Source organism: Capra hircus, chromosome 29, assembly GCF_001704415.2.
Source record: "Capra hircus breed San Clemente chromosome 29, ASM170441v1, whole genome shotgun sequence".
In the NCBI taxonomy this organism is placed as follows: Eukaryota; Metazoa; Chordata; class Mammalia; order Artiodactyla; family Bovidae; genus Capra; species Capra hircus.
In genome coordinates, this window is record NC_030836.1 from 8947860 (window position 1) to 8962414 (window position 14555).

Genomic DNA, 14555 nt, shown 5'->3' on the forward strand with positions numbered 1-14555 from the left:
TGAAGCAAGAGTGAGCATGTCCTGAAAGAGAATTCACTGACTGGAGTCCTGTTTTAATTTCTCGCTTGGACTTTGGCCCTAAGGTTTGCGCTTTTATAAAAAAAATGCACAAAATGTGAATTCTTCCAAGACGCTTTGCTCCTGAAGTACTGTTAGAACAAGTTATTGCTACAGACAAACCCATTGTTCATTGTGACTTGTTCCTTCCTTGTGGAAAAGTTTAAAAAAACATTATTACTGCTCGGTGGTTCTTTCTGATGTGCGGTTCTTGCAGGTTGCTTGTTAAACCGTCAATCCTAGACTGTTTTAAGGAATTCAGAATGTTATTTGAATGGTGACACTTTCATAAACGGAAAATTCTTTAAAATGCATTATGAAGCCGTAAGTGCTTTTTTGATTATCTGATATTTGGAATAGACATTTTTACTGTTTACTTCTCTTCAGTCTATGGTTGCCCTAACAATTCTTTTGTGAGGTTGGTTTCTGTTTCTTGTTTTCAGTGTTACAGAAACTACTTGTGACTTTGTGAACTGTTACCCTCTTCTCTCACTTCAAAATGATAAATTATAACAAGAATAGATAGCGGTTTTAAAAGTCTTTTTAAAGATTTTTGTCTTATTTAAAATGTTGCAGTTCTAACACATTGTGGAAAAGGTCAGAAAACAGGCTAGGTAAGTTTAGGAGAGTGAGACTTGCTTGTGGTTTTATGAATGTTAAATGTTAGCCTTTTCTCTTAAGCTACTGCAGAATTGAACTGGGATTATGTTTGGTATGGGTAATTGCACGTTTGTAGTTCTTTTTCTTTACCACCGCTGTGTTTATACATTCCTACTTGTTTAGAACTTGAATATTGCTGATAATGTTTGATTTTTTTTTTAAAATCTGTGTAGATAAGGTGCCACTACTCTCATTTTTTTCAAATGAAGTTTTAAAAATACACTAATATTGTCTTCCCTATATTGCTTAAAACACCTATATAACCAATTCCATTAATAAAATACACTTAACTAAAGTCTGACCAATGAGTGGCTTTTCTAAACACCCTCTTGCCTTACACACTTTAACATAGTTAGAGAAAATTCAAAAGGCTTTCACAAATAGTTTTGGGTTTTGACATGGACATTTTTTCCCCCCCAAACTTTAAACCTTCTGTTTCGTATTGGAGTATAGTCGATTAACATATATAATTTAAAATTATGGTAGTTTCAGGTGAACAGTGAAGGGACTCAGCCATATGACACCATGGACTTTTAGGGCTTTACTGCAGATATAACTTTTCCTCTTTTAGAAATTTTTCTAGTGAAGGCTTAGTTCTGTTGTTCCACCTTTTAATATCCTGAGAAACTGTTGCTTAATTAGTTGAGCCTAATGAAAGTGGTTTCATTTTTTAAATGTTAGTAGTTAATAAAAATATGCTTAGGACTTTTTTTTTTTTCCTCTAAGCCTTTTGAGTGTGGAGGTGGTTTCTGTGCACCTTGCCAAGGTCTGTCCATATTAGGAAATGATTATTGTAATCCATGAATTATGGCTTAATTCATACTGCATTGTATATATATTTAAGAACTTTTGCTTTGCTTATAGGGGTCAATAGATACTAATGTTAACTAGTGTCCACAGTGGGAAAAGAGTTGTCAAACCTCTGAAACACATTTTTAAAAATAAACATGATTTGCATTTAATTCTAGGCCTCTAATGTCCATAATCGAGGTAGGAGTATAGCAGCCCTTGTACCTGAAGGACTTCTGTTTGCCAGGCACTTATTAACCATTATCTAATTTAATCCTCTCTCATAGCTACGGGATAGGCAAGTCATATGCATAGAAGGTTGTCTCTAACTCCATTTAATGAGATGGATGTAGAATGCTGAGAACATTGATGATTGAAGTACACAGAACAGTTTTATAATTTCTTAAAAACATTCTTAACTAATTTCACAGCCGTCCCTCTGCTTTTGACAAGAACACTTTTCTTTTTTTATACTAGTTTTCTTTCCTTGGGCATTTATTTTATGACGTGTTTCACTGAAATGAAATACTGTGTTAACAGATCTAATGTCTTCACTTTTATATCCATGTTTTTCCTGGTTAATTTCAAGAGGCATTTCATCCTAGCCACCATCTGCCTTCCATTCTGCACAGCAAAATCAAAATCACGTTCTTATTAAGTATTCATTGTAAGCATATCTCTAAGGTAGATACAGTGTGGGTATTTGTGTCTTGTGTACTGTATTTAGACTCATCCTAATTTTAATTGTGAAATTTGTGCATGTTTTTAAAGTAAGAATTTGTGAATACTTTGAATTTATAGAAGGTGTAATTTGTATTTGGGTTAGTAGTTTTTATAACATTGAAAATACATATAAAATATTGACATGCAGCTGAAATAATGGTCTTTTAAAGCAAATTATTGATTTTTAATGTCTTAATTATATTCAGTGGGTACTTAGTTTTTGTATTATCAAGAAGATGTCTGGTAACTGGAATCTGATCTGCAAGAAAGTACATGTGAAGAAGGTAGTAAGTGGAAGATCTGCCCTTGATGGCTCTTGTTTAGAAGAAATAAGGAAGGTGAGGCTTTCCAAATGGACAGTTATTTTGTAGTTATGTTTGGGCTTACTGTTCTTTCCCATAAGAATTACCATAAGAATTGTGGTTTATATTTTCATTTTCCTTATTTGACTTATTCTGTCCCTTACTCCTGTAATAGTTCTGAAATAACAAAAAATGGTGATTGAGTCATCAAAGTGGTAATAGTAAGATTTGACTACTTCTGTCAAATGCAGGAGGCGTACAGTAGAACTCTACAAATATAAGTTTTTTCCTCCTTGATATATTTAGTTATATTTCTGGATAGTATGTATTTTAAAAGAGAAACCCAGAAAAGAATCTGACCTCTAGCCATTTCAATACCTGCCTTATGTGTAATTAGCATATTAATTATAAAATATCTTTGTAAAATAATTAGGCATCACTGGTGGACTTGTTATTTTAAGAAATAATGTTTAGATTTTAGTCATCTAATTTTTATTCATGTACCAGTGCTTTTTATGTTTGTATATTTTGTATATCTGAATAATTTTTAAGATGTCTTAGAATTTAATTTTGGCTCATTCGATTTCCTCTCCTTTGATTTGTAGAGTACTTGTATTTAATTATATGTTTTATTTTTTTAGCTTTTGAAAGCTCTTCTACTTAATCCTTTAGTTTTTGGCTGGGCTGAAGGCTTGTGAGATCTTAGTTTCTCAACCATGGATCGAACCTGTACCTCCTACAGTGGAAGCGTGGAGGCCTAACCGCTGGATAGGCAGAGAATTCCTTAGATGTTTTAAAAATACATTAATTGTTTAATATAATTTATTTGAAATAGTCAGAATTGCTTTAATTTAAATAAAATAGTTTATTTTGACTCTGATTATCATTTAGAATACTTAATGTTCACCGTCATAATATATGGAAATCTCTTTTGTTCTTTTTTTTTTTGTTCAGTTTCAAAGTGCCTAGTTCCCTGATTTTTTCCTTAAAATCAAAGAAGTAAGAAAAATAAACTTGAAGATTTCTTGGCCAGAGGTTACAACCCTAGCAAGGAGAAGTAGGGTTAGATTTTCAAAGTAACGGCTTACTATTTGCTCTTCCTGTTCTTTTGGTGGCTGAAGTGGCATTTCCGTTACTTTGTGTTCTCAGTATGTTCCCTGTTAAATGGCTTTATATATTTCTCTAGAGAATTGAAGTTTTGGATTTGACCTTTTAGAATTTTGTATATTCATTGTATATATATGTATATATAGTTATTTTCATGGAGAATTGTTTGTGGGCACTGAGAATTTACTAATGATATTCCTTGAAAAGGGTATTTTGATGACCCTAAACCTTTGTGTTAAAAATTACTTTCAGAATTGTAGTTTGCCAGATTATAAGAATACCGAGGATTTTTGAAGTTACTTTAGAATGTAGTAGCAGTACTTATAGCTAGGCATGTGCTTTGTGCTTATGCCTGGATTGTGTTTATATTTATTTAACAAATGTTTATTTGTGCTTACTTTGTGCTGGGCACTCACATTATTGAACACTTTGTATTTATTAACTTGTTTATTCCTTTCAACAACTTTGTAAGAGAGATTTTTATAATTATCACCATTTTGCTGAAGAGGGAACTAAGGCATTGAGTTTAGTAATTTGCCCAAGGTTGCATAAAACTGGGATTTGAACTCAGGTGGTCTGGCATCAGGTCTGGGTTTCACCTTGGTGTGACTTTTTATGTAATGCTTTTCTATTCCAGGAAATGAATAAGCCATATTTATTTACTCAAGGTAGTGTTTTTCTTTTTCCTGGCCATGCATGTGGGATCTTAAGTTTCCCAACCAGGGATCAAACCCACATCCCCTAATGTGGAATCACAGAGTCTTAACCACTGGACTGCCAGGGAAGTCCCTTGCAGTGTTTTTTGAAGTGTGGTCCTCTGCCTCCTGGGAGTCCCCAAGACCTTTCAGCATATTTGTGAGGTCAAAACTGTATTCATATGCTGAGACATTGTTTAGCTTTCCCATTTTCATTCTTCCACTATTGTACAGTGGAGTGTTCCAGAGGCTATGTGATACTGCAACAAGTTGAATGTAGTAACAGATAGAAGAATCTGTTTTTTATTAAGCCAGATAGTAAAGAGTTTTGGAAAAAATATGAAACAGTGCCACTGTTCTAAATTTTAGTTTTGGAAAATAGTTATTTTTTATGAAAAATACTAACATGATGAGTTTTATTATTTTAAAATGAATTAATCTTTTAAAATTTCTGAGTTTTAATTTCTAACCCTCTCAGTAAATATCAGAGAAAAATCACGTAAAAGCTCTTTGGAGTCCTTAATTTTTAAGATAATAAATGCTCTGAGACTGGAAAAAAAATGCAACTGGAAGGAAGAGTGTCTGTTAAGATGGGAGGAAAAGAAACTGAGAAACTAGATTTAAGTGGTCCTTGCAATTCTCAGAGTAATTTTGCATTTGATTTGATGGATAACAGTGACCCAGTCATTGTAAGACTGAGCAAGAGATGTGACATAATCCTTTGATTATGTCATACTGTTGAGTAGAGTGGAAAGAATGTGATGTGTGACTTTCAAAGGAGACTGCACTGGGGCAAAGAGTTTCTAACAGTAATGTAATTTTTCCTAAAAGGCCTTGATAAAGTCCATCTTTAGTTGACACTGGATCCTCTTTTTCCTCACTTTCTGGTTTTGTTGTTTTTTGTTTTAAATATAGCTAAGCTGTTTCTTTTCAGCTAAGCAGGTTGGGTACCAGTTGTGCCAAAGTAAGTTCTTGACTCCCAAACTGTTAACCATCCTTTGCAGATTCCATTCCTAGGACACAAAATATCTTTGCCCTCTGTGTCAAAACAGATCCATCCTTCCTCTTTAACCTTCTTTAAACTTAAAGTTCATGTTTAAAATCACCTCTTCCATAAGGACACTACTGAACAACTCCCCCTGGTTATTCTGATTCTCTGTATATTTTGGGTTCGTGTGTGTTTTAATTGTGAATAGAAACTTTTTTGTACTGTTGTATATCTCTTCTCACACTACCTAATCAGTGGTGCTTTGGGTACTCATTAAATACTGAATGCACGCTGAATGCATGTAATCTGTCACAGCTCAGGCTATTGAATGAACATCTTATGGACATAGCATCGAGATCTATCCCAGTAGATATTTTAATAATGTTTTTATGGGCATTATCTTAGTTCCAGTGAATGATAATCACTTGGTTACAAAATTATATATAAAGTCATTCAGTAGCATTGATAAAAAACATATCAAATTGCTGTATTTCATGGGACCCATGAGGAATTGAGGTTTGGTTTTGTTTCAATATTTTGTGATTTTCCCAAAGTGGTGGTATAGCAAAGGAAAAAATTTCGTGGTTACAGCTACTCAGTTTGAAAGCTATTTTAAAATGCATGCTTTTGAGGATGTGGTCTTAAAAGAAGAAATTAATTTTAAGAATTATATTTGAAATATGTATCAGAGTTGCTTCCTTGTACAGCTCCAGGAGGTGCTGATCACATTATAATCTATGTGGAGGCTGCTTCCTGTATATAACTGTATAACAGCTTCACTTTAGATATAGGAAAGGTTGCAGTACACGCTTGGCAGATAATGTCAGAATGCAAAAGAGATGACTGTTTTAGAATGGAGGTTGGAGTGATAATAGTGATGGCTGTGATAGTAAGACCACTAAATCTAGATCATCAATCAGCTGATTGCAGGGCCTGGTACGAATTGCTCAAAGTCTTCTCTGCATGCTTGGAATTCCCAGAGTGATTTCTGAAATGGTGCTGGTATTTAAGTCATAAACTTGGTACTTGAAAGCTTGCTAGGGGCCCTGATTTACTCAAGGGAAATTTTTTCCAAGTAGTGGTTGAAGAAACTTAGACGTGCTTTCCAAACTTCTATCCTCACTTAAAGAGAGCAGGTGTACTTTACAAGTGACTTCATAGGGTCTACTTAGTTGCTGTATTTTGACGTATGGTGGTGGTTTAGTCTTTCAGTCCTATGCCGCTCTTTCGTAACCCCATGGACTGTAGCCCGCCAGGCTCCTCTGTCTGTGGGATTTTCCAGGCAAGAATACTAGAGTGGGCTGCCATTCCCTTCTCCAAAGCATCTTTCCAACCCAGGGATTGAACCTGAATCTCCTGCATTGGTAGGAGGATTCTTTACCGCAGAGCCACCATTTTAATGGGAAGCCCCATTTTAATGTATTGGTTCATCCAGCAAGTTCATCCTACCCAATACATTTCTCTGCTAATTATAGGTCTTTATAGGTCTCCTCATGTGATTTATAAGCTCTAAGAAAAAGCGTCTTGGTGTGTGTGTGTGTATTAAGATTTTTATGTGCTGGTAATAGAGTTGGACTGTGAAGAAAGCTGAGCGCCGAAGAATTGATGCTTTTGAACTGTGGTGTTGGGGAAGACTTTTGAGAGTCCCTTGGTCTACAAGGAGATCCAACCAGTCCATCCTAAAAGCGATCAGTCCTGGGTGTTCATTGGAAGGACTGATGCTGAGGCTGAAACTCCAATACTTTGGCCGTCTCATGGGAAGAGTTGACTCATTGGAAAAGACTGATGCTGGGAGGGATTGGAGGCAGGAGGAGAAGGTGACGACAGAGATGAGATGGCTGGATGGCATCACTGACTCGATGGACATGATTTCGGGTAAACTCCGGGAGTTGGTGATGGACAGGGAGGCCTGGCGTGCTGTTATTCACGGGGTCGCAAAGAGTCGGACATGACTGAGCTGAGCTGAACTGAACTGAATAGAGTTCGTTGTCTCGTGGAAGCTTGAGAAATTCAGAAGTAACATTTTAAATACATCTAGTATGCAAAAATCTTACTTTAGTTCACGTATATACCAAAAGTAATTACAGTGATATTCACTCTGGAAAGCGTTTGCAGACCTTTTTGTTATATTTGAAACAATTATTTATAGGAATTTGATTCCATGCACGGTATTGAACAACTTGAGATTTTGTCATTTAAGTCATACAGAGCTATTGTGAAAAGGGGGATTGTGAGGCAAAATGAATCTTTTATGCAAAATTTTTGGGGAGTGCTGCACTTCACGGCATGTGGTATTTTAGTTTTCCAACCAGCGGTTGAACCTGCTCCCTGTGCAGTGGAAGTTGGGAGTCTTAACCACTAGACTGCCAGGGACGTCTCTTGTATGCAAGTTATAAATTGAGATGTAGTTCACAAAGCATCAAATATATTCACAGTGTTGTGTGTGACCTTTACCACTGTCTAATTCCAGAACATTTTCCACCACCCCAAAAAGAAAATAGCTATCTGTTCGCAGTCAACTCCCCAATCTGGCCACCCTCTTTCGCTGGCAACCAGTAATCTGCTTTCTATCTATGGATTTTCCTAATCTGGACATTTCATATAAGCAGGATCATACAATTCTTGGCCTTTCATGTCTGGTTTCTTTCACTTAGCATAAAACTTTCCAGGTTTGTGGATGTTGTAGCATGTAACAATATTTCATTCTTTCTATAACCCCTAATAATATTCCCTTTATGGATAGACCACATTTTGTTCTTTCGTCCATTGATGGACTTTTGGGTTGTTTACCCCTTTAAATCCACCAAGGATAGTATTGCTATGAACATCTGTATAAAAATGTTTGTGTTAACGTGTTTTCAGTTCTCTTGAGTATGTACCAAAGAGAAGAATTTCTGGTAGTTAAATGTTTAACTTTTTGAGGGTTTACCAGGTTGTTTTCCACAGCAGTTGTACCATTTTATATTCACAAGAGCAATGTATAAAGGTTTCAGTTTCTCTGTATACTTTCTAATACTTATTATTTTCAGGGTATTTAAAATTTAATTAAATTTTTTTCATTGCAGTCATCCTAGTTAAATACATAAGTGTGTATGTGTGTATAATGGTTTTGCGTGAAGTGAAAGTTGCTCAGTCATGTCCGACTCTGCGATCCCATGGACTGTACAGTCCTTGGAATTCTCCAGGCCAGAATACTGGAGTGGGTAGCCTTTCCCTTCTCCAGAGGATCTTCCCAACCCAGGGATTGAACCCAGGTCTCCTGCATTGGAGGCAGATTCTTTACCAGCTGAGTCACAAGGGAAGCCTGAGAATACTGGAGTGGGTAATCTATCCCTTCTCCAGCGGATCTTCCTGACCCAGGAATCGGACCCGGGTCTCCTGCATGGAAGGCGGATTCTTTACCAACTGAGCTATTAGGGAAGCTGTTAATGATTTTGCTTGACATTTTCCATATGACTAGTGATGTTAAACATCTTTTTAATGATGTTGAGCTTACTGTCCATTTGTATGTTTTTGAAAATATGTCTATTCAGATCCTTTGCCCATTTGAAATTTGACTATTTGGAAGCCTAGAAGAGTTCTTTGGTATTCTAGATAGTAGGTCCTTATGTGACTTATATGACTGTTTTTTCCCATCTTGCATTTTACCTTTCTACTTTTTTGATAGTAACCCCTCTACATCCTGCCCTTTTAAAAATTGAAGTATAGTTGATTTACAGTATTTTATTAGTTTCAGATATGCAGCATAGTGATTTATAATATTTTTATAAATGATGTGCAAACCTTTTTAATTTTGAGGTTCAGTTTTTTGTATTTTCTGTTATTTGTGCTTTTGCTATTTTATCTTAAGAAACCATTGGCTAGTCCACGGTTATGCAGATTTAGGCCTTAACTACTCCTGAGAGTTTTATGTGTTTTAGTTTGATCAGTTTTGAGTTAATTTTCATATATGGTGTGTGGTGGCAAGGTGATAGTAAGGAAAATGGGGGATATTTGAGTTTTCCCCTTCTTTTGAGGTTGACATGGGGTACAACTCTGCTTCTGTGTGACAAAGAAGTAGAGACTAATGAGGGACAAAAAATTTTCCTTAATGTCATTCTCCAGTACTGGTATAATTCATTGACTGTGGAAAATTCAAGTCAAACATTTTTAATTGGGTAGATCACTTAATCTAATCCAACAAACTTGTTTTTTTTGTTTGTTTGTTTTTAACGTTCTGAGGGTAGTTTAAATGTGTGAAGAGATAACACATAGTTGCGTGAGGATCAGTAAGCAGGTATTTTTGTCAACACAGAATGGTGTGTATGATTCCATAATATCTTACACTTCCCTATAGTGACACTTTTCATGTGATGTAACTCTATAGCTTCTATAATTATAAGTGTTTATAACTGCGTGTCTACTTTACTGTGCTAAATAGAGCATATAGCAAGTTTGTAATGAAAAGATGCTTAAAGAACGAAGGAGGGATAACATTTTCTTGAGGGATTGCTAATGTGTTACCAAACAATGTTTTAGGTTTTTTTCCATGAAGGAAGAGGAAGATTGTTGTAGGAGTAATGTCTTCACTATGAGTAGTGAAGTTGTTTAACCTTTTTTCTGTTCCCATAATGAAGCTACTTTTTATTCTTTATGGTTTGAAAACCTGAGGAATTACAGATGTTCAGAAGTAGACTTCTGGAGTTAGATTATATAAAATTAGGGTAGTTTGACACACTTACAATATAATTTATTCTAGGACCTACTTAATATTGGTATATTTGACTTCAGATGTTTTTTCCCTTTCATGAATTTTATTTGCTAATGTATGATCGTTGCAAGTGTATTCCTGGCAGTCTTTGACATCAGACTTTGTGTTATCTGCAGTAGTTCACTTGACTGCAGAATGCTATAAATGCCTTACTTGCTACCTGCTTGTGTGTTTTGTTATAAGACGTTGGCAGAACATGTAAAGCGCAAAGGAAGATAGTTAGAAAGGAAATATATGACTTTAGTAGGCTATATAATGATTGAACTGGATGTTGACCTTGATTGACTTCTTGAAATCCAAATTAATTTTTTGGAAAGTGTAATGCAGATAAATCTTAATTCATTTGTGTACCCACAGACTCAAGAACTGAGCATTTTGTTTGACGTTATGTTTCTTGGAGAAGGCTTTGAATGGAAAAAGAATTATAAGAACACATTTTTCTTTTTAATTTCATATTATTTTAGTAAAATTATCTAGTAAATTATACTACGATCTTTTACTTGTTCTATGAGCAAGACTATGGGGTGAAAGTTCAGAGATTGAGTTCTGTTGAGTTGCACAGTGCCAGCAAAAACCCTGGTTAGAAAGAAGCATTAAGTGGAGTGCTAAGGAAAAGTGATTGAAGTCTAGGAAATATTGGAAAAATGAATGACACTGGTCATACCCTAAAAGGAACCTGAGAGCTGATGGTGAAAATGTGTAAATGAATAACTAATACATTGAGATAAATGCGCAATATTATTTACATAAAGTATCAGAATATGGGGTGAAGTAATTAATTTTGAAGGAGTTAGTGACAGCTTCATAGAGGAGGTAACAGGAATTTTAAGGATGAACAGAGATTTGCCAGACAGAGAAATTCCTTCTAAATGGATTAGCACATGCAGTGACACAAAGGCAAGAAAGAGCATTTTGGTGTGTTTGGTGAAGACTGTAAGTAGTGAGTGCCATATGGTGGAATGTAAACTGTTAATGAGAATGGGGGGCGATGAGGTTGGAGAGAGAGCCCTTAAGTGTCTTGAAATGGACAGGAGTTACCTTGGTAAACTCTGGTCTCTTCTGCCCAGATCTTCATTTTAGACTCCCTTTCCCCCTGTTAGCTGCTCTCCTAGTTTTCCATGCCCGTGTTACAGAACTGCAGAAGTACTGAATGTTGTTACATGTGGTCGTTTGGGTCACTGAATGAATAGAATCAGGTACGCTGATTGAATGACTTTTGTGGGCCTGTCTGCAGGTAGAAGTTTTTTTGTTTCAACTTTGTGAATGAACTTAAACACAGACTATCTTATCATCCGATGACAGTCAGTGTGAATAGGGAAAGTTTGCTAAGATTCTTGGGGGCATGTTTGATTTATGTGATTTAACAATCGATAGCAATTTGTTACATAGGATACATTAATTATTGGTTTCTTTAGCTTTTTAAAGCTCAATTTCTACCAAACAAGACTTTATTAGTCTAATGGAAAATAATATACTCATTAGCAATTACATGTTGTCTACTAGTATAAACAAGCTACTGTGTTGAGATTATTGAGAAATCTAAAAGTGAAATTATTTGTTTGATCATGTCCTCAGTCTTGTAAGGAAGATGACATATACAGATAGTTATATTATGGGGCAGCAGTGTAAGATAAGCTCAGAATGGATGTCATTGAAAATTAGAGGGGCGAGAGATAACTGCTTTTGATAAAGGAGGAGAAATGGACCTTAAATGGTAATTAGGAGGGGTAGGCATTTCAGGTGGAGCAAAGAGCACCAGCAAACTTTGTAGGTAGCAAAGCTGGAACTGTGTTTGGGAAACAAAGGAATCTAGATGGTAAACAAAGGAATCTACCTTACCTGTAGATGATAAGTGGGGTGCTTTGAGGCCAGAGGAAGGACAGGTCAGGCCTGAGGGGAAGTATAGTTGGAACAACTGTCTGGGATGAGATTGTGGAGGGAATATGGATTTTAATCCTGTGACTTTTAGATATATCTCATTTCCTGGCTTCCCTGGTGGCTCAGAGGATAAAGCGCCTGCCTGCAATGCAGGAGACCCGGGTTCGATCCCCTGGGTGGGGAAGATCCTCTGGAGGAGGGCATGGCAACCCACTCCAATATTCTTGCCTGGAGAATCCCATGGACAGAGGAGCCTGGCGGGTACAGTCCATGGGGTCGCAAAGAGTCGGACATGACTGAGCGGCTTCGCTTTGTTTCTCTCACTTTTGGCTGCTGTAGGCAAAGTTGGGCCCTAGTTAAAGCTGGTTTTCAAGGCTGTACTGTGTTTTCTACTGCCGGTGTTAAAATAGGGGAGGCAAGTTTTGCTGATCTATAAGCTGAGAATGAGATTTTACTGCCTTTAGCATTTCATGTTAGCTTGATTATTAAAAATGGCATCACAGTGGTGGTATCTAAAGTTTGGAGGATTTCTGAGTCTATAGATTGCTCAGGAATGAATTATAGAAGAAATCTTCTAACCAGTAGTAGTACATTCCTAGTTTTGATCTGAAGATATTTTATTGACGCTTAACAGTCAATAAACTGGAACCTTTTCAGTCTTCATTATTACACAAAATCTGATCAGATCATTTATTTTTTAGGATATAGCCTGCATGATGGAAATAATAGCTCAGATTTAAAGAATCCTTTCTTAAGCAGTTGACATGCATTAACGCAGTTGACATTCATTAACACAGTTGACTTAAAAAGCCCGTTGAGTAGGTAGTCTTATTAGCTCTACTGTACAGATAATCATGAGAAACATTACTGTAATGGAAGGAAATAGAGAATAAAATTAACACTTAAATGGCAGTGAAGAGCCTCGGGTGGAAGTGAGGCAATCTGGGGAATCTATAGCTCACAGAGAAGTTATAGGGAATGAGCAATAGTTAAGGAGAAAGCCTTTCCTTGAGAAATATAATTTCTGTAAATATGTAAGATTATATTTGGAAACAGCAACTTCTTAAACTTTTAAAAGGAACAAGCCCTGAACTGGAATGTGTTGTCTTGGCCCCAGCTCCATATGACCTTAGGAAAATACCTTTCTCATGAATTACTGATTTCTAAATTACCTCCCTGCTCTGCTACTCTGTGATGCTGCATTTGGGCCCCTGTAGCTTTTTTGTTCTTGGCTTGGTGCTTTGGGAACTACGATTAAGGAGTTTCGCTATGAGCTTTGCTTCATTCTCCATTACAGTATCTCACCTACTGAAATATATTATCTTTATTTGAAAAACAATTTTAACTTGCATATTTTACTGTCATTGGGAGTGGGGGCATAGCTTTGTTTTCTGTGACTTTTTTTAGGTGAAAATGGCCAAGAAAAATGTGAATTTTCTTTTATTAAAAATATGTGACTTTTGTAAAATGTTAAAATACTTGATAATAAAAGACTTCCTATAAGCCTTCCCACCCGTGTTTCAAATGCCTGCTTTTCGGAATTTTCAGTCAGGTTGACCACAAGATGTTTCATCCTTTCCTGTTTGTTCCCTTTGGGTGAAAGTAACAATTGTAATAAAATTGCTCCTCTGTCTATCTGCAGAGGCATTTTTCTTTTTTCTGGTTTTCATCTTCTTTTTATTTTAAATTTTCATAGCATCTTGTGCCTGTTTATTTTTTCTGAAAACAGGAATTCTTGCTTTGTTCATCTTGGTATCCCCAATACCCAGAATATTTGCCTGGTCTATAATAGCTTGCTGCTGCTGCTGCTAAGTCGCTTCAGTCGTGTCCGACTCTGTGCGACCCCAGAGATGGCAGCCCACCAGGCTCTGCCGTCCCCGGGATTCTCCAGGCAAGAACACGAGTGGGTTGCCATTGCCTTCTCCGAGTAGTAGCTTAGTAAATATTTAATAAATCTTTGATGAAGATAATGAACTTACTATGCTGGGCTGGTGAATGAACTATCTAGTCATCAGTTTTTTTGTTTGTTTTAAATGTGAAGTTGTTGGACAGAATTCATCTTTATTGCAGATATTCAGATATGATCTTGGTCTTTAGTGAGTTGGTTCACTTGATAAGTTCATAGTGTTCATGCTAGGATTATGTACTTGATATCTGGAACGGGGTAATGGTGTGGTCCCTTAACTATAGACTAAATGGTCTACACTGGCTATTCATCTTGCTGCTGTTGGGTATAATGGGAGATCAGTTGATGGTTTATAATGATGCATCACTAATCTGTCACCATGTGTTCATTTGCAGAGTAATTTAAAATTATTCGGTTAAGTGATGAATTTGTGAATTAATGCCTTAAACCTTATTGTTATCCCTTATTTTGATTTCATAGAAGTATAGAAATCTAAGCATTGTTTTTGTTTCAAAGATTCTTTGTTTGATGGAGAGACTGTTTTTGAAGTGTGTGTGTGCTGTGAATGTACATTGTGGATGGAGGCTGCCTCCTGGAACTTGTGATAGGCCAACGCTGCGTCCACTTTTGTGACTGTAGCTGCTTCCTCTTTTTCAATCTGCAACCATCTGTGTACTTGGGATCACCGCTAAGAGAAGGT

General features: G+C 36.3%; 1 protein-coding gene and 1 non-coding gene across 18 annotated transcripts in view; both read left to right on the plus strand.

Moving 5' to 3' along the window:
• PICALM (phosphatidylinositol binding clathrin assembly protein) overlaps window positions 1-14555 on the plus strand; it is a 97313-nt gene that overhangs the window by 1837 nt on the left and 80921 nt on the right. The gene's annotated exons all lie outside the window — the stretch shown is intronic.
• On the plus strand, window positions 12061-12133 carry TRNAC-GCA. The gene has a single exon. It is a non-coding gene; the product is annotated as a tRNA-Cys (tRNA).